The sequence below is a fragment of the Oncorhynchus tshawytscha genome, linkage group LG11 (assembly GCF_018296145.1).
Source record: "Oncorhynchus tshawytscha isolate Ot180627B linkage group LG11, Otsh_v2.0, whole genome shotgun sequence".
Lineage (NCBI taxonomy): Eukaryota > Metazoa > Chordata > Actinopteri > Salmoniformes > Salmonidae > Oncorhynchus > Oncorhynchus tshawytscha.
In genome coordinates, this window is record NC_056439.1 from 13,354,304 (window position 1) to 13,373,227 (window position 18,924).

The following is an 18,924-nucleotide window of genomic DNA, read 5'->3' on the forward strand; positions in this document are numbered from 1 at the left end:
ATTTTGCAGGTTATCAAATACTTGTTCTCTCCACTGTATACTTTAAAGTAAAATATAAACTGCCTTGATATTCACCTGTTAAATGTATCTGTAGGCTACAAACCGTGGTGCCTATAGTAAAAATTGAAATACAGAGCCTATCTATTTACAAATGCCCATTTCAATTAGACATGCTCATGGTAATTTGGTGTATGGCTACTTCAGGAATATGAACCCATCACAGCCAGAAAAGGTGTGGAATTTATTCTGCAATGGTTATGAAAATAAAATAAATAAGAAATAATTTCCTATGTCAAATTACTATAGATTCCAAAAATAAAACCCACTTGATTTTCACTCTTCTCACTATGGCAAATGGCTGCATCTTGTTATTATGTTTTTATGAATAAGTGTGTCATCATATTCCCCATTTGCACAAAATACTTAGGCCTACTTGTTTGCTTGTAATACAATACTTCAACCACTAGAATATGTGCGGACGCATGGTCTAAATTTTACGTAGAGGACAGGACATTCTTATGTCAAATTAAAAAAATGTAATGCCAACTTTTGCGAGAAAACCGACGCATGCACATTTTGGGGTATATTTTGTACATAAGTACAGTTTATAAATGAGGCCGCAGAGCTCTACAACCAAGAGATCACCACTCTGTTCTTGTCCCAGGGATCAATACTGCAAACAACATGTTGTTTTAATGCTGCATGTGATCGGTGCCTGGATCCTGCAGATCGGCCAATGCCAACATGTCATTTCTGGTAAACCGGACAAACCTTTCAAAAAAGGTCAATGTTTGCCATCCTGCTCCAACATGTCCATGCCCTGATCGCAGCACTTCCTTTCAAGGTCAGTGGCCATCTCCCAGAAAATCAGGTAGGTGCACCAGTGGGGCTGTACTCAGTCTGGGATGTCTGGAGATCCATGGGATAGCTTCCCCCAAATGAGGACTGAGGTTCTTCAAAACTGAAATACTACAGAAAAAACATGTAAACAACACCGTTAGGAATGTATTGCAGAAGGGTTGAGTATGACACTTCGACAATCAACAGAACATCTAAATAACCAACGTAGTTAATGAAATAACCACCTGTAGATACCAAATAAAATGCATGAGCTAGTTTTTGTTGATTATATAAAATAAAATGTAATGTGTCATCTATGATTAGGTCTGCATCATATGCATACCAATTTGTTTGATATTGAAGCACAAAATGTGACATTATCACCGCTTGTCTATTACACAAAGGTCTGTTTGAAAACAATGCCTAGCTAATTAGCTTGCTAGCTAGTCTAACTAGGTCTAGATTGCTACCTAAGGACTACCATAGGTCTTGTGAATCCAAAGGGCCATAACGAATAGTATTGTCATAAGGGCAAAGGACTACCAATGCATGCCAAAACCAAAGTAATGTTCTGTGAATGCAGAGCTATGACAGTCAAAATTCATTGTATTTAAACTGCTTTTTTTCCACAAGTGCGATAGCTAGCTAATGTACCAATTTAGATAGCTACAGTATCTAGCTAGTCTTTTAACGTAAACTCACAACATTCCGTACAAATGTGTGCAACCGCAACATTCAAACGAGGCTACAAAGAAAACTAATGGGATTGTAGCGACTGTGTTGACGTCAAAATCGGGGGTGTGAACTAGGTTTCTATTCAAGTGTTGATCGACATGGTAATGACTCTATAGTATTGGAGAAAAGTTGAAAAAACTGGCCCTCCGTTACATCTTGACGTGTCATGTCGTAACATACAGCACGCATAAAGCAACTATTTCTGTCTTACAATCTCTCTCCACCAGGTGTAGCACTTCTATCATCCTTTAAAAACAAGACATGGACAGTGATGGGGGTAAGGGGGGGATACCTAATCATTTTTTCATCATCATTGCATGCGATCATCATTCTCGAAACTGCTGTTTACTTCTAAGATCACTTTAGCACCACCCTAAAAACCCGATTTAAATTCGACACAAACCTTCAAATTAGGTATAGAATGACACATTATAAAAACTCTTAATTGTGTTTTATTTACATTTTAGAGGTGATTAAGGTGATAAGTTGGACAGATCGAGTGAAAAAAGCAATTTCCCATACAACATCTCTCCTTCACACTATCACGCATTAGTTTCTCTTCCCCACCCGCCGTTTTTAGAAAGAACCGACGGGGCTCATTGCCTGCTTGAATTATGCAAAAACGGGCAGTGTTTAGGTCATGTAATTGATTTTGTTGGAAAGGGGAGAAACTGTGCTTCACAATGGTATTGACATTACAGTTGATCTGGAAGTATTACGTTTTTGGGGCGCTAAAATAAGGGCAATTGTACGGACCAAGGCGATGTACGAGTTTACGTGAGTTTACGTTACCAGGCAGAGAAATTCACAGAAGCAATAAGGTTATTACAATGTCCCTAACATTGATACAGTACCTTTCTGGCAAACAACATGAATACTTTTTATTACAATATAAATACAAATAATTATACCCAGGGCTCTATTTGCGGTTGGTGTTAAGGCGGCACCAGTGTCAAACGCAAGCTCTCTGGAAATTTCGACTTGTAAATGCCAGCACTCTGCTATTTGTAATTTACCCGTCTTATAGAAGTATGCTTGCGCTGAGGTGGGAGGGGTGGAAATATTTGAGTTGTGTCCTTAAAAACATCCGCCAATGTGCAAATTTCAAGCAGCGCTACTGGTGACATTTAAGACTCTGGTCTTTGCGGTAATGCAATTGGTTATGGCATTGATGTTGTCAGTGGAGGCACACAGTAGTTTAATCAGTAGACTATAATTAAGGTTTTATTAAAATATTACGAGCAGCAAAACAGTCAGACATTCCTTTATATTGTAAATGTTTGTCAATGCAGCTTCCGAAAAAAGCTTGGACTCACTAGGCCTGTGCGATGCCCATTGAATGAAAGGTGCCAGTGAGTGTAGGAAGTCTGTTTAGGAACATCAAGTTATTACAATAGACTGCATATAAACTCTGTAAAAAATCCCACTTTTCCAGGACCCTGTCTTTCAAAGATAATTTGTAAAAATCTGTGGAACGGTCGTTAAGACACTAACAGCTTACAGACGGTAGGCAATTAAGGTCACAGCTATGAAAACTTTGGACACTAAACAGGCCTTTCTACTGACTCTGAAAAACACCAAAAGAAAGATGCCCAGGGTCCCTGCTCATCTGCGTGAATGTGCCTTAGGCATGCTGCAAGGAGGCATGAGGACTGCAGATGTGCCAGGGCAATAAATTGCAATGTCCGTAACGTGAGATGCCTAAGACATCGCTACAGGGAGACACGATAGACAGCTGATCGTCCTCGCGGTGGCACACCACGTGTAACAACACCTGCACAGGATCGGAAAATCCGAACATCACACCTGCGCGACAGGTACAGGATGGCAACAATAACTGCCCGAGTTATACCAGGAACGCACAATCCCTTCATCAGTGCTCAGACTGTCCGCAATAGGCTGAGTGATGCTGGACTGAGGGCTTGTAGGCCTGTTGTAAGGTAGGTCCTCACCAGATGTCACTGGCAACATTGTCGCCTATAGGCACAAACTCACCATCACTGGACCAGACAGGACTGGCATAAAGTGCTCTTCACTGCCGAGTCGCGGTTTTGTCTCACCAGGGGTGATGGTCGGATTTGCGTTTATCATTGAAGGAATGAGCGTTACACCGAGGCCTGTACTCTGGAGCGGGATCGATTTGGAGGTGGAGGGTCTGTTATGGTCTGGGGCGGTCTGTTACAGCATAATCGGACCGAGCTTGTTGTCATTGCAGGCAATCTCAACGCTGTGCGTTACAGGGAAGACATCCTCCTCCCTCATGTGGTAACCTTCCTGCAGGCTCATCCTGACATGACCCTCCAGCATAATAATGCCACCAGCCATACTGCTCGTTCTGGCATCTTCCACTTTCATCTGTTGGGAATTCTGATTGCTGCCCTTGGTGCTAAATCAGCTTGAATCCTAGGCTATTTGCCTTTTCATTTGTTTACCTTTCACCTGGCAAAGTCACTAACTACCCATATCAGGTGTTGACAGGCTAATCTTATTATACCGTTTGGGCAATGTCCAATTGTCCATGTCTCGAACATGCTGTGCTTTTAGGAAAAGCGAATGCAATGTAGGTAGACAAATATTTCCATGTTGAAGCCAATAACAAAAAAAACTAGAATGCTACACATTTGTTATAACTAGGGCTAGTGTAGTATTTAATAAACTATATCAATGGATAGGACACACATCCATGCCTCCTGCTGAAGAGCCCTTAGGCCTACGTGTGCACACATTGCCTCATACTCATGGATCGAGAGATGCGATGTCACGACTTCCACCGAAGTCGGCTCCTCTCCTTGTTCGGGCGGCGTTCGGCGATCGACGTCACCGGCTTTCTAGCCATCGCCGCTCCCTTTTTCATATATCCATTTGTCTTGTCTGGTTTTCATACACACCTGGTTTTCATTTCCCCAATCGATCTAATTGTATTTAACCCTCTGTTTCCCATCACGTTTTGTGTGTAATTGTTTTCATGTCATACAATGTTCTTTAGCGCTTTACTTTATTGTTCCGTGCTTTTGAGCACGTTTGTTTTGTTGTGCTCCCGGTTTGGAACTTTAATAAAGTGCGCTTTATTTATCATACTCTGCTCTCCTGCACCTGACTTCGCCTTTAGACACACCTTGACATGCGATTTATGATTATAATGCTTCTGACCCGATCCTATTTAGAAATACTCTTGTTGGTTTTGAAAAATATTGTTTTTTGTTTAATTTGATTAAAAACCAAACTTAATATAAAGATTCACCGTCCATGGATTTATGGTGAGAATTCAATGCAATTTCGTAAAAATATGGTCATTACACTACATTGCATTTGTGAGCAATATAACAGTGAGTGTCTATTCCCCCTTTCTCTTTATATTGGATCTGAATGCCTATTATACACCCACGGGGAGTAATTATTTAACTATGCAAGTGAGTTAAGAACAAATTCTTATTTACAATTACGTTCCACCCCGGCCAAGCCCTAACCCGGACGACACTGGGCCAATTGTGCACCACCCTATGGGACTCCAAATCACGGCCGGTTGTGATAGAGCGTGGAATTGAACCAGGGTCTGTAGTGATGCCTCTAGCACTGAGATGCAGTGCCTTAGACCACTGAGCCACTCGGGAGCCAATTAAGGTGCACGTAACTGCATTTATAAATTGCCTATTCAAAACAAGTTGTTTCGTTTTTATAATAATTTGATTACAATTTTTTCAGGCCTTGCCTAGTGAATTTAATATTGCTTATTGACTACGTTTGACATGTCTAGACTGCAATTTACAGTAGGCCTAGCCCTTATATCAGTGTGAATGCTATAGCCTATGTTTGACAATGTATTTCAAGTTTGAAGCTAGAGTTAGTAGTTAGAAGGATATGGACTGCAAACATGTTCAAAATATTTATCAAATATGGGGCAGGCTATTTACTGAACTAGGCTATAACAGACTAATATTTGAGTTGAAACGCAATATGATAAAATACTCTAAATACACAACTTGAAGCAACCACATATTTAGCCATGAAGTATGTTCTGATTGGCCAGTGAGGGGCCAAGCCTCGACACACCCACAACTTGTTTATACATCAAAACACAGGCCTTTCGCGCCACTGACAGCTACTGCACCCATAATTTTGTTTGTGAAAATAGCTAAAATATTTCTGATACACCCTGGAACCTATAACGCTTCCGCCAGCACTACCATTGATTTACCATTGCGTTAGTTTGTTAAAAGAGCCCCCAGCGTATAATGTTTTTACCTGTTCTGAAGACATTGTAAAATGGAATTTTTTTATGTTATTTTCAATTTTGTCTGCAGCTGTTTTCAAATGGGCAATGTCCCATTTTCAAATTTTCTGGAGCCTCAACACTGCTCAATGTACTATGTCATTCCCAGCCAACTACCAATGAGAGCAGGGGTTTCTTGGAAATGGTGTTAATCTAGAAAATATACCACATTCTTGCCAGAAGGGTCTCCAAAACACATGTACACACAGTTACGTGTAGCTTTAATAGAGCCCTAATGAAGGGTGTTAAAGTCACATTGTATGATGTCACGGCCACAATCTCCTTCTCAACTCTTGTCAGATCCAGTTGTCCATTTGTTTGTGTTTGTGTGTGCAATTGATAGTGAGGAATCATGGTTGTTTCGAGGAGGAGGACTAAGGATTGCTCCATACACACAGTCATGTGACTCAGTGGGCTATCTTGAGCCCACAACTTCTCTAAAATCCAAACTGCTGCAGCAAGAGGAAAGTCAAGGCCGCAAACCGTAGCAACAAAGGAATGGCCATGGAGGACGAGGATGGGGCAACATATCGATGTGGCAACAGGATAAAAACTAGGTAACAGTGGTGAAGGCCAGTACAGACAGAGAACCATCCGTCTCATTGACCACCTGAAATTCTAACCACAAAGAAACCGTTTTCCCAACAAAGGACACCAGACAGTACGAATGTGGACATACAGGAAAAGACATCTCAACATTAGTCTGTGTCCCCACACTGCTGTATCCAGAGGATGACTAATCAGTGTAGGCCACCATGTAAATGGCTTTGTGTAACTCTCCCTCTCCTTTAATCTGGGCTTTGTGCAAAAGAGGTGTCGAGGAGGAGGGGTTTTTCAGGGAAGTCGACAGGTGAAGAGATTGATAAGACTCAATTGAGGCAGTAAACAAGCACACACTGGTGTATGATTTGATTATTTGATTTGTCCTGTGGCTTAGTGTGCAGTAAGAGAAAGGGGTATTTAGAGACTTAGCTTTGAATCCAGGTTTTGGACGCTTTCATGTCTCTTCTCCATCCCCCTTCCGACATAAATAATGGCTTAGAACATACTGTACAGTAGTCCTCAGTAAATTTCCTATATTCAAAAATGAATTATGTTTAGGTATTACAAATACCAGACCATGGGCTCAAACAGATTCAATGCTAATCTATGGACTTCAGGCAGGCCTGGTCTTAATAACAAATGTGAATTCCAAATGAGCAACAAAAAAATTCAGGGCAGAGAGAGAAGGGTGAGAGTAAATGAAGAGGAAAGCATTGCAATGGAAAATCTGCTGGACATTGATATTGAAAGAATGTTATAGTATGATATGCTACAGTATCTCCGTTCAATATAACTAAAGCAAATAATACAAATAAATACTGACGCATTAGTAGACCTTGTCTTAATGTGTAACTGCAAAGCAGAGGAAATTATCAGGCATTTCAACTCCTAAACAAGAATTTACTAGATAATAACCTGGTTATGTTTTTAAATACAGTGTCAGTAAAATGTTTGGACACATCTACCCATTCAAGGGTTTTTCTTTATTTACTATTTTCAACATTGTAGAATAATAGTGAAGACATCAAAACTATGAAATTACACATATGTAGTAATCACCTGGGGCGACAGGTTGTTCTGTTGTTCTGCCCCTGAACAGGCAGTTAACCTACTGTTCCTAGGCTGTCATTGAAAATAAGAATTTGTTCTTAACTGACTTGCTGAGTTAAATACAGGTAAAAAAAAAACTGTTAATCAAAACATAGTTTACATTTGAAATTCTTGAAAGTAGCCACCCTTTGCCTTGATGACAGCTCTTGGCATTCTCTCAACCAGCTTCATGAGGTAGTCACCTGGAATGCATTTCAATTAACAAGTGTGCTTTTAAAAGTGAATTTGTGGAATGTCTTTCCACCTTAATGCGTTTGTGCCAATCAGTTCTGTTGTGACAAGCCCTAGGGGTGGTATACAGAAGATAGCCCTACTTGGTAATAGACCAAGTCCATATTATGGTGAGAACAGCTCAAAAAAAGCAAAGAGTAACAATAGTCTATCATTACTTTAAGACATGAAGGTCAGTCAATGCAGAACAAGTGCTATGGAAACTGGCTCTCATGAGGGATGCCACAGGAAAGGAAGACCCAGAGTTACCTCGTTGCAGAGGATAAGTTCATTAGAGTTAACCTCACCTCAGATTGCAGCCCAAATTAATGCTTCAAAGAGTTCAAGTAACATACACTCAACATCAACTGTTCAGAGGAGACTGTGATAATCAGGCCTTCATGCTCAAATTGCTGTAAAGAAACCACTACGAAAAGGACACCAATAAGAAGAATAGACTTGCTTGTGCCAAGAAACATGAGTAATGGACATTAGACCAGTGGAATCTGTCATTTGGTCTGATGAGTCCAAATGTGAGATTTTTGCTTCCAACTGCCATGTCTTTGTGAGATGCAGTGTAGGTGAAAAGATGATCTCTGCATGTGTGGTTCCCACCGTGAAGCATGGAGGAGGTGGTGTGATGATGCTTTTCTGGTGACACTGTCAGTGATTTATTTAGAATTCAAGGATGCTAGTCCAACGCTCTAAACACTAGGCTACCCTGCCACCCTTTGACATTATGGGGTATTGTGTGTAGGCCAGTGACACAAAACCTAAATGCAATACATTTTAAATTCAGACTGGATCATAACAAAAAGTAGGAGATTGAGAGGAGGTTATACATAGGTTGATAATATCAAACAATTTTGGTGAAGTACGCCCACAAATACCTCACGGCTTGGTTTTTTGCTCTGACATGCACTGTGCGACCTTATATAGACAGGTGTGCTTTTACAAATCATGTCCAATCAATTGAATTTAACACAGGTGGACTCCAATCAAGTTGTAGAAACATCTCAAGGATGATCAATAGAAACAGGATGCACCTGAGCTCAATTTCGAGTCTCATAGCAAAGGGTCTGAATAGTTATGTAAATAAGATATTTATGTTTTAAATGTTTTTATACATTTGCAGAAAATTTGCAAAATCCTAGAGGAAAAGCTGTTTCAGTCTGCTATACAACAGACACTGGGAGACAAATTCACCTTTCAGCAGGACAATAACCTAAAACAAGGCAAAATATACACTGGAGTTGCTTAAGAAGATGACATTGAATGTTCCTGAGTGGCCTAGATACAGTTTTGAATAAAATAGGCTTGAGAATATATGGAAAGACTTGAAAATGGCTGTCTAGCAATGATCAACAACCAACTTGACAGAGGTAGAAGAATTTAAAAGAATAATGTGTAAATATTGTACAATCTCGGTGTGCAGAGCTCTGTAATCGTTGCAAAAGGTGATTTTAACATGTATTGAGTCAATTTTTCATCCACTTTTAGAGTATTTTGTGTAGCTAGTTGACAAAAATAACAATTAAATCAATTTTAATCCCACTTCGTAACACATCAAAATGAAAAACATGTATAATGTTTTCATTTACGGTTTGATACCAGGAAATGATGCTCATAGGTTGTGATGCAGAGGTATTGAACTCAGTAAATTCAGGAATTCCAAAACTCTACCAGTGATGCAACAATGCCAATATAGTGACTTACAGTTATAGTTAGATGGTGTTCTAAAGCCTAGTGTTTCCATCAGTGGCGTTGTGTAGATCTTGGTGGGGCAAATAAATAGAACATTATATTGTCTTATGCATGCCAGCAAAGCCACTACACAACATTAAACAATCCATTAATTGCACTATAACGGTGACAAAATGTGCCCACAAGCAGTTAGGGCCTTCATAAAGAGCTTTCTTTTCAGCACCATGGAGTGAATAGTTACCACTGCTACACCTGGCTATCAGCAGAGCCTTATCTGGCAGCGAAACAGTTCTGGGGCATCCGGAAAAAAGCTTGTCCGGAAAAGACAAGGTGAACGCTACCATCAGTCCTGTGTCATGCCAACAGTAAAGCATTCTGAGACCATTCATGTGTGGGGTTGCTTCTCAGCTAAGGGAGTGGGCTCACTCACAATTTTTCCTAAGAATACAGCCATGAATAAAGAATATTACCAACACCATCCACCCAACCATCCATAAACAGTTTGGTGACGAACAATGCCTTTTCCTGCATGATGGAGCTACTTGCCATTAGGCAAAAGTGATAACTAAGTGGCTCGGGGAACACAACATCGATATTTTGGGTCCATGGCCACCAGGAAACTCCCCAGACCTTAATCCCAATGAGAACTTGTGGTCAATCCTCAAGTGGCGGGAGGACAAACAAAAACCCACAAATTCTGACAAACTCCAAGCATTGATTATGCAAGACTGGGCTGCCATCAGTCAGGATGCAGTGAATTGACAGCATGCCAGGGCGGATTGCAGAGGTCTTGAAAAAGAAGGGTCAATACTGCAAATATTGACTCTTTGCATCAACTTCATGTAATTGTCAATAAAAGCCTTTGACACTTATGAAATGCTTGTAATTATAATGCAGTATTCCATAGTAACATCTGACGAAAATATCTAGACACTGAAGCAGCAAACTTTGCGGAAATTAATATTTGTCTCATTCTCAGAACTTTTGGCCACGACACCATGTATATATACTGTATACTCTTCTGAGTGTGCATTGTAACATTCACTATTCCACAAATGTAACATTGTGCAGTTTACAAGTGAGTTCCTAATAAATATATGGAGGTAAATTCAGTTGTCCAATTGTTACACTGTACAAAGCTGCAGTGGCTTGCTTGGGAAAATAATAGTTCTTTATAGAGAGGAAGAAAACCACAATTAAAACAATTGCAATGCATCTGAGAAATGAGGTTGTTGGTCTGCGGTACATTTCCGCTCCAAGCCTCCTCTGTGCTCGTGTGGCAAAAATCATGAAGCCCCGTTCCTTTGGGATGCGTGGGCGGACGATGTGTCTTTTCAACTCTTCCCATCTATGTGGATGCTCTTCCTGATTTTTCCAGTGGTCCCTTAAAAACTCTACATATCCTACTTGAACATGGCAAGGTCTGAATGGGCGAACTGATGTAACAGCGATATGTGAGTGTGTGTGCTTGTCTTTGTGTGTTTATAAGTGTGAGTGACTATAAACATGGTATGATTGTGGAGACAGGGACCTGACTCAATGCAGAACCTATTTTCTTATCAACAGCTTCGTTGATTAAAAAAAAACTATTTTGATAATGCTATGTTAGTGCCTACAAAACTTTTAAAAACTAGGCATGACCCTAAAGGTCTGAAATCAATGACCCAACAATGTTCTCCCACACTTAACTTAATAATATGTGCCATTTAGCAGACAGTTTTACCAAAGGGACTTAGAGTAGTGCATGTACATTTCAGTATGGGTGGCCCCAGCGGGAATCAAACCAACGATCCTGACGTGCAAATACGGTGCACAACCAACTTAGCCACGGAGGCCATACCCAGATAATGCATCTGTAGACAGACAGTCCACTAAAAGAGTCTACTAAACTCTTTACAGAGAGAATGTTGTGTTTCAGTGCTGAGAGGCATGAGGGATGAGAGACATGAGGGACGATAGGGCCTGTGATGCCAATGACTGCTGCTGTTTTCCTTATGTTTACCATCATTTCCCTTCACAAACACAGCGCAGGCTGAAAAAGGCCAGACCTCCCAAAGCCTAGCAGCACAACCACATGCAGCGAGCGAGCCAGAGACTGAGCGAGGGAGTGAGCGAGGGAGCGAGGGAGCGAGAGAGGGAGGGAGCGAGAGCTTGGTCTGCGCAGCCTGCAGATATCACACAGATTAAAGCTGATAGGAAGTGACGGGCTGTTGATTAGTCAACTCACAGCCCCGGCGACCAGTGGCTGTATGTGTACGAGGCTGCGCGCACACACACACACACACACACACACGTTCAAAAGTTTGGGGTCACAAAAAAAGCACATTTTTTGTCCATTAAAACCTCTCTAGGGTAGGGGGCAGCATTCGGAATTTTGGATGAAAAGCATGCCCAAATTAAACGGCCTGCTACTCGGGCCCGGAAGATATGACATGTATATAACTGGCCGATTTGGACACTCTAAAGTTTCCAAAACTGTTCAAATTTGTCTGTGAGTATAACATAACTGATTTAACAGGCGAAAACCTGAGAAAAATCCAGTCAGGAAGTTGTTTTTTTAGGTTTTGTAGTTTTCTATTCAATGCCATTACCGTATCCATTGACTTAGGACTCTATTTGCAGTTCCTATGCCTTCCACTAGATGTCAACAGTCTTTAGAAATCGTTTCAGGCTTGTATTCTTATAAATGAGGGAGTAAGAGCAGTCTGAACGAGTGGACCCTAACGTGGCGCAGAGTTTTTTCAGGTGCATGTGCATTTCTTGTTTACCTTTTACATTGATGACGTTATTTTCCGGTTGAAATATTATCGATCATTTAGGCTAATCTACAACCTGAGGATTGAATATAAACATTGTTTGACATGTTTCTATGAACTTTACGGATACAATTTGGATTTTTTTGTCTGATTGTTTTGACTGAGTTTGAGCCTGTGGATTACTGAAGAAAACACGCTAACAAAACTGAGGTTTTTGGATATAAAGAGAATTCATCGAACAAAAGGAACATTTATTGAGTAAATGAATGTCTTCTGATTGCCACCATATGAAGATCATCAAAGGTAAGGGATATATTTTGTCTCTATTTCTGAGTTTTGTAACACTTCTGCTTGGCTGGTTACTGTTTGTAATAATTTGTCAACTGGGCTATGTTCTGGGCTAGGTATGTTTTGGGCTAGGTATGCTTTCGCCGAAAAGCATTTTATAAATATGACACTGTGGTTGGTTTAACAAGACATTAATCTTTGAACCTATGTAAAATATGTTTTGTTTTCTGAATTTTTATAATGACAATTTCTGTAATTGAATTTAACGCTCTGCAACCTCACTGGATGTTGGCCAGATGGGACGCTAACGTCCCACATACCCTAGAGAGGTTAAAATAACATCACATTGATCAGAAATACAGTGTAGACACTGTTAACATTGTAAATGACTATTGTAGCTGGAAACGGACGGATTTTAATGGAATATCTACATAGGAGTACAGAGCCCCATTATCAGCAACCATCAATTCTGTGTTCCAATGGAACATTGAGTTAGCTAATTCAAGTTTATCATTTAAAAAAACGAATTGATCATTAGAAAAACATTTTGCAATTATGTTAGCACAGCTAAAAACTGTTGTTCTGATTAAAGAAGCAATAAAATTGGTTTAAAGTTAGTGAGGGAGATATGAGTCTCCAGCTTCAGTGATTTTTGCAGTTTGTTTCAGTCATTGGCAGCAGAGAACTGGAAGGAAAGCCGGCCAAGAGAGGCCGGCTTTGGGGGTGACCAGTGAGATATACCTGCTGGAGAGCGTGCTACAGGTGGGTGCTGCTATGGTGACCAGTGAGCTGAGATAAGGCGGGGCTTTACCTAGCAAAGTCTTGTAGATGACCTGGAGCCAGTGGGTTTGGCAACGAGTTTGAAGCGAGGGCCAGCCAACGAGAGCGTACAGGCCGCAGTGGTGGGTAGTATATGGGGCTTTGGTGACAAAACAGATGGCACTGTGATAGACTGCATCCAATTTGTTGTGTAGAGTGTTGGAGGCTATTTTGTAAATTACATTGCCGAAGTCGAGGATCGGTAGGATGGTCAGTTTTACGAGGGTATGTTTGGCAGCTTGAGTGAAGGATGCTTTGTTGCGAAATAGGAAGCCAATTCTAGATTGAACTTTGGATTAGAGACGCTTAATGTGAGTCTGGAAGGAGAGTTTACAGTCTAGCCAGACACCTAGGTATTTGTAGTTGTCCACATATTCTATGTCAGAACCGTCCAGAGTAGCGATGCTGGAAGGGCGGGCAGGTGCATGCAGCGATCGATTGAAGAGCATGCATTTAGTTTTACTTGCATTTCAGAGCAGTTGGAGGCCACAGAAGGATAGTTGTATGGCATTGAACCTTGTCTGGAGGTTAGTTAATCTTAAGCCTACCCCCTACTTTTTCGAACATTCTGTTAAAAATCGCGCAACATTTTGGCGTCCTGCTACTCATGCCAGGAATATAGTATATGCATATGATTAGTATGTGTGTATAGACAACACTCTCACGTTTCTAAAACTGGTTAAATCACGGCTGTGACTATAACAGAACGTCTGTTTCATCGAAAAGCGCAGGAAAATCTGATCACTGAAAGTGGAAAAAAATATCCATGCGCCACTTCAACCCATTGTTAAAGGTGAACCGTATTAAATGAGGCCGAGGTTGCAGTACCTACAGCTTCCACAGGATGTCTAGAGTCTTCTCATTTGATTCGGATTTGATTCTTGGTAGAACCGACCCAAGGGAACCGATTCCCTCCGACCTCCAACTTGATGTATTGGCTGAGTTTTTTCCGGACATTTTTTCCAGACGACCACCTATCGAATTTACATCGCCTCCTGATGATTTTTATCGCTTATTAACGTGTACTAATACCTAAAGTTGCATTAGAAAAGTATTTCGAAGTGTTTTGTGAAAGTTTATCGTCGACTTTTTAACTTTTAAAAAATGACGTTACGTTATGAAATGCTATTTTTTTCCGTTTATCACACAGTCTTCATAGATCGATATCTAGGCTATATATGGACCGATTTAATTAAAAAAAAGACCCAGTATTGATTATGGGACATCAAGGAGTGCCAACAAAGAAGATGGTCAAAGGTAATGAATGTTTTATATTTTATTGTGCGGTTTGTGTAGCGCCGACTATGCTAATTATTTTGTTTACATCCCCTACGGGTCTTTTGGGGTGTTACATGCTATCAGATAATAGCTTCTCATGCTTTCGCCGAAAAGCATTTTTAAAATCTGACTTGGTGCCTGGATTCACAACGAGTGTAGCTTTAATTCAATACCAAGCATGTGTATTTTAATGAACGTTTGCGTTTTAACTAATACTATTAGCGTTTAGCGTAGCGCATTTGCATTTCCAGAGCTCTAGTTGGGACGTCTGCGTATAACATATATACCCTCAAGTATTGAGAAAAACTTTTGTTATTGACCAAATACTTGTTTTCCACCATAATTTGCAATTTTGGATTTTTTTTCTCATTTTGTCTGTCATAGTTGAAGTGTACCTATGATGAAAATACAGGCCTCTCTCATCTTTTTAAGTGGGAGAACTTGCATAATTGGTGGTTGACTAAATACTTTTTTTCCCCCACTGTATACAAGTCAATAAAAAAACAAGTGCCATTTAAGATTAATTTACTGAAGCCGTAATATCAACTGCTTATATAATTTTGTGTCATTTCCGGTCACAACTTGTATACTTGTTTACATGCTGCTATGCGTTTTGTTGCTCACCTTACTTTGCTACCTGTAAAGTTGTTATGGTTTTTACTTTTTAATTACTGTTTTATATTTGTATTTTTCCCCCCCTCGCTCGACTTTTTTCATCCCGTACTCTTTATCTGAACGTGGTTCGTCAGGACCTCCACCAGCCGAAGCTAAGAACATTCACATTATGCCTTCGCTGTACTCATAATATACAGGAGAACGATCGCCTTATGGCGAGGATAGCTGTGCTGCAAGCCCAGCTTCAGAGGCAATCGTTAAGCAAGGGTAATTTAAGTGAAGGAAAGGATGAAACAGCGTCTGTGCCACCAATAAGTACAGATAGTAGTATAAATCCCCTCGCACAAACCCCGCAGCTGGACAATTTTCTCATGGCTTCTGGAGGGAAATGCTGTAGGAATGCTCAACCGGTGTCGCTCATTCAGCCGACAGAAACTTTCAAATGGTTCTCCCCATTAATTAATTAAGTAACAGGTCGGAGTCAGAGGCCGAGCCTTTTCTGGTCTCCTCCTCCTCCTGTTACGGGGTCAGAGACGCCGAAGCCTCCCACCATTAGCTCTGACAAATTGAAAACCCTAGTGATTGGCGACCACAAAACCCGCAGTACTAGACTTTAAAAGAATCATCCAGCGATCATACAATGTTAACCAGGGGGCAGGGCTACCTACGTTAAGGATAATCTGAAGATGGTGTTGGCTAAGGCTAAAACTGGCGAGCGAAGAGAGTATAGGGATATTGTTATCCACATCGGCACCAACGATGTTAGGATGAAACAGTCAGAGGACAAAAGATACAATTTGTAGATAATTGGCTCTCTTTCTGGGACTCACCCACAAACAGGACCAAGCCTGGCCTGTTGAGGAGTGACAGACTCCACCCTATCTGGAAGGGTACTCTCATCTTATCTACGAACATAGACAGGGTTCTAACTCCCCTAGCTCCACAATGAGATAGGGTGCAGGCCAGGCTTAGTGGAGTCTGCCACTAGCACAGTCAGTGTAGTCAGCTCAGCTATCCTCATTGAGACTGTGTCTGTGCCTCGACCTGGGTTGGGCAAAACTAAACATGGCGGTGTTCGCCTTAGCAATCTCACTAGGATAAAGACCTCCTCCATTCCTGTCATTATTGAAAGAGATCGTGATACCTCACATCTCAAAATAGGGCTACTTAATGTTAGATCCCTCACTTCCAAGGCAGTTACAGTCAATTAACTAATCACTGATCATAATCTTGATGTGATTGGCCCGGCTGAAACATTGCTTTAAGCATGATGAATCTACTGTGTTAAATGAGGCCTCGCCTCCTGGTTACAATAGTGACCATATCCCCCGCGCATCCCGCAAATGCGGAGGTGTCGCTAACATTTACAATAGAACATTTAAATTTACAAAAAAAAGACTGCGTTTTCGTCTTTTGAGCTTCTAGTCATGAAATCTATGCAGATTGATGAAACATGGTGAATCCCCAAAATTGCCCTCCCTGGAAGCCTGTGTTTCAGACATTAGGAAGTGGATAGTGACAAATGTTCTACTTTTAAACTCTGACAAAACAGAGATGCTAGTTCTAGGTCCCAGGAAACAAAGAGATCTTCTGTTGAATCTGACAATTAATCTTGATGGTTGTACAGTCGTCTCAGATTAAACTGAAGGACCTCGGTGTTACTCTGGACCCTGATCTCTCTTTAGACAAACATATCAAGACTGTTTCAAGGACAGCTTTTTTTCCATCTACGTAACATTGCAAAAATCTGAAACTTTCTGTCCAAAAATGATGCAGACAAATTATTTCATCCTTTTGTCACTTCTAGGTTAGACTACTGCAATGCTCTACATTCCAGCTACCCGGATAAAGCACTTAATAAACTTCAGTTTGTGCTAAACACGGCTGCTAGAATCTTGACTAGAACCCCAAAATTTGATCATATTACTCCAGTGCTAGCCTCTCTACACTGGCTTCCTGTTAAGGCTAGGGCTGATTTCAAGGTTTTTCTGCTAACCTACAAAGCATTTCATAGGCTTGTTCCTACCTATCTTTCCGAAATGGTCCTGCCGTAGATACCTACACAAACACTACGGTCACAAGACGCAGGCCTCCTGTCCCTAGAATTTCGAAGCAAACAGCTGGAGGCAGGACATTCTCCTATAGAGCTCAATTTTTATGAAGTGGTCTTGACCTTTAAGTCTTTAATGATGACTCATCTCTTCAGTAGGACCTATGATTGAGTGTAGTAAGGCTCAGGAGTGTGAAGGTGAACGGAAAGGCACTGGAGCAACAAACCGCCATTGCTGTCTCTGCCTGGCCAGTTCCTGTCTCTCCACTGGGATTCTCTGCCTCAAACCCTATTACAGGGGCTGAGTCACTGGCTTACTGGTGCTCTTCCATGACGTCCCTAGGAGGGGTGTGTCACTTGAGTGGGTTGAGTCACTGACGTGATCTTCCTGTCCGGATTGGTGCCCCCCCTTGGGTTTGTGACTTGGGGGAGATCTTTGTGGGCTATACTTGGCCTTGTCTCAGGATAATAAGTTGATGGTTGAAGATATCCCTCTCGTGGTGTGGGGGCTGTGCTTTGGCAAAGTGGGTGGGGTTTATCCTGCCTGTTTGGTCCTGTCCGGGGTATCGTCAGACGGGGCACAGTGTCTCCTGACCCTTGAGTCTCAGCCTCCAGTATTTATGCTGTAGTAGTTTGTGTCGGGGGACAAGATTCAGTCTGTTATATCTGGACTATTTCTCTTGTCTTATCCCGTGTCCTGTGTGAATTTAAGTATGCTCTCTAATTCTCTTTCTCTCTTTCTCTCTCTCGGAGGACCTGAGCCCTTGGACCATGCCTCCTCCTCCATGACTCCTTGCTGTCCCCAGTCCACCCTGCACAGCCAGAAGAAGTCTGGCCACCCCTCATAGCCTGGTTCCTCTCTAGATTTCTTCCTAGGTTCCAGCCTTTCTAGGGAGCTTTTTCTAGCCCCCGTGCCTCTACACCTGCATTGCTTGCTGTTTGGGGTTTTAGGCTGGGTTTCTGTACAGCACTTTGTGACATCAGCTGATGTAAAAAGGGCTATATAACTACATTTGATTGAAATTTGATTATATTATATCACGGAACACAATCTTCAAAAAGGCTGTAACGTCAGCAGTGGCACTACTTTCTAGAAGCCTTATGTTAGGAATCAAAGGGACAATGTAAAGGTAGGTTAGGTAATTAAATATGAACTCAAATCTAATTGCTCCATACTGTATATATTCAGTCAATAAAAAACAAGTGCCTTTTGAGAATCAATCATGAATCCGTCTCTGCTCTGGCGGGGTCACAGCGTCGCTTTGCAGTAGCAAAAGATGTGACGTGAGATTGCTGCTGCTTGTCCCCCTTGATAATGTATTTGTACTTGATAAGTATATGATTTTCATGGAGCTAGTTGTGCTCTGATAGGGCAGCTTGATATTGCATAGTTTGCATTGTACATGAGTTTCATCAGTTTGATCCAAATACTTCCAAACTTCGCTGTGTTTGGCCGCCATGCTGATAGTGCCCACTTCCTGCTATCTGCCTGAAACAGCCCCCCCTCAGCCAATCAGAAGCGTTTGCCATAAAATATTTGGCATTTATATTTTTCAATCGTACATTTTTTCTGATAGTTAACCACGCTCTCAATATAACATGTTTAGTTTTACAGTACTCATGCCCATCCCTAATACACTCACATTCTGCATCTAGAACACACCCTGCATACTGTATATGCTGTGCTGCATGCATAAAGGACACAG

At 41.2% G+C, this 18,924-nt stretch overlaps 1 pseudogene; it reads right to left on the reverse strand.

Moving 5' to 3' along the window:
* The window catches only part of LOC112262425, a 196,837-nt pseudogene that overhangs the window by 124,674 nt on the left and 53,239 nt on the right, over window positions 1-18,924 (reverse strand).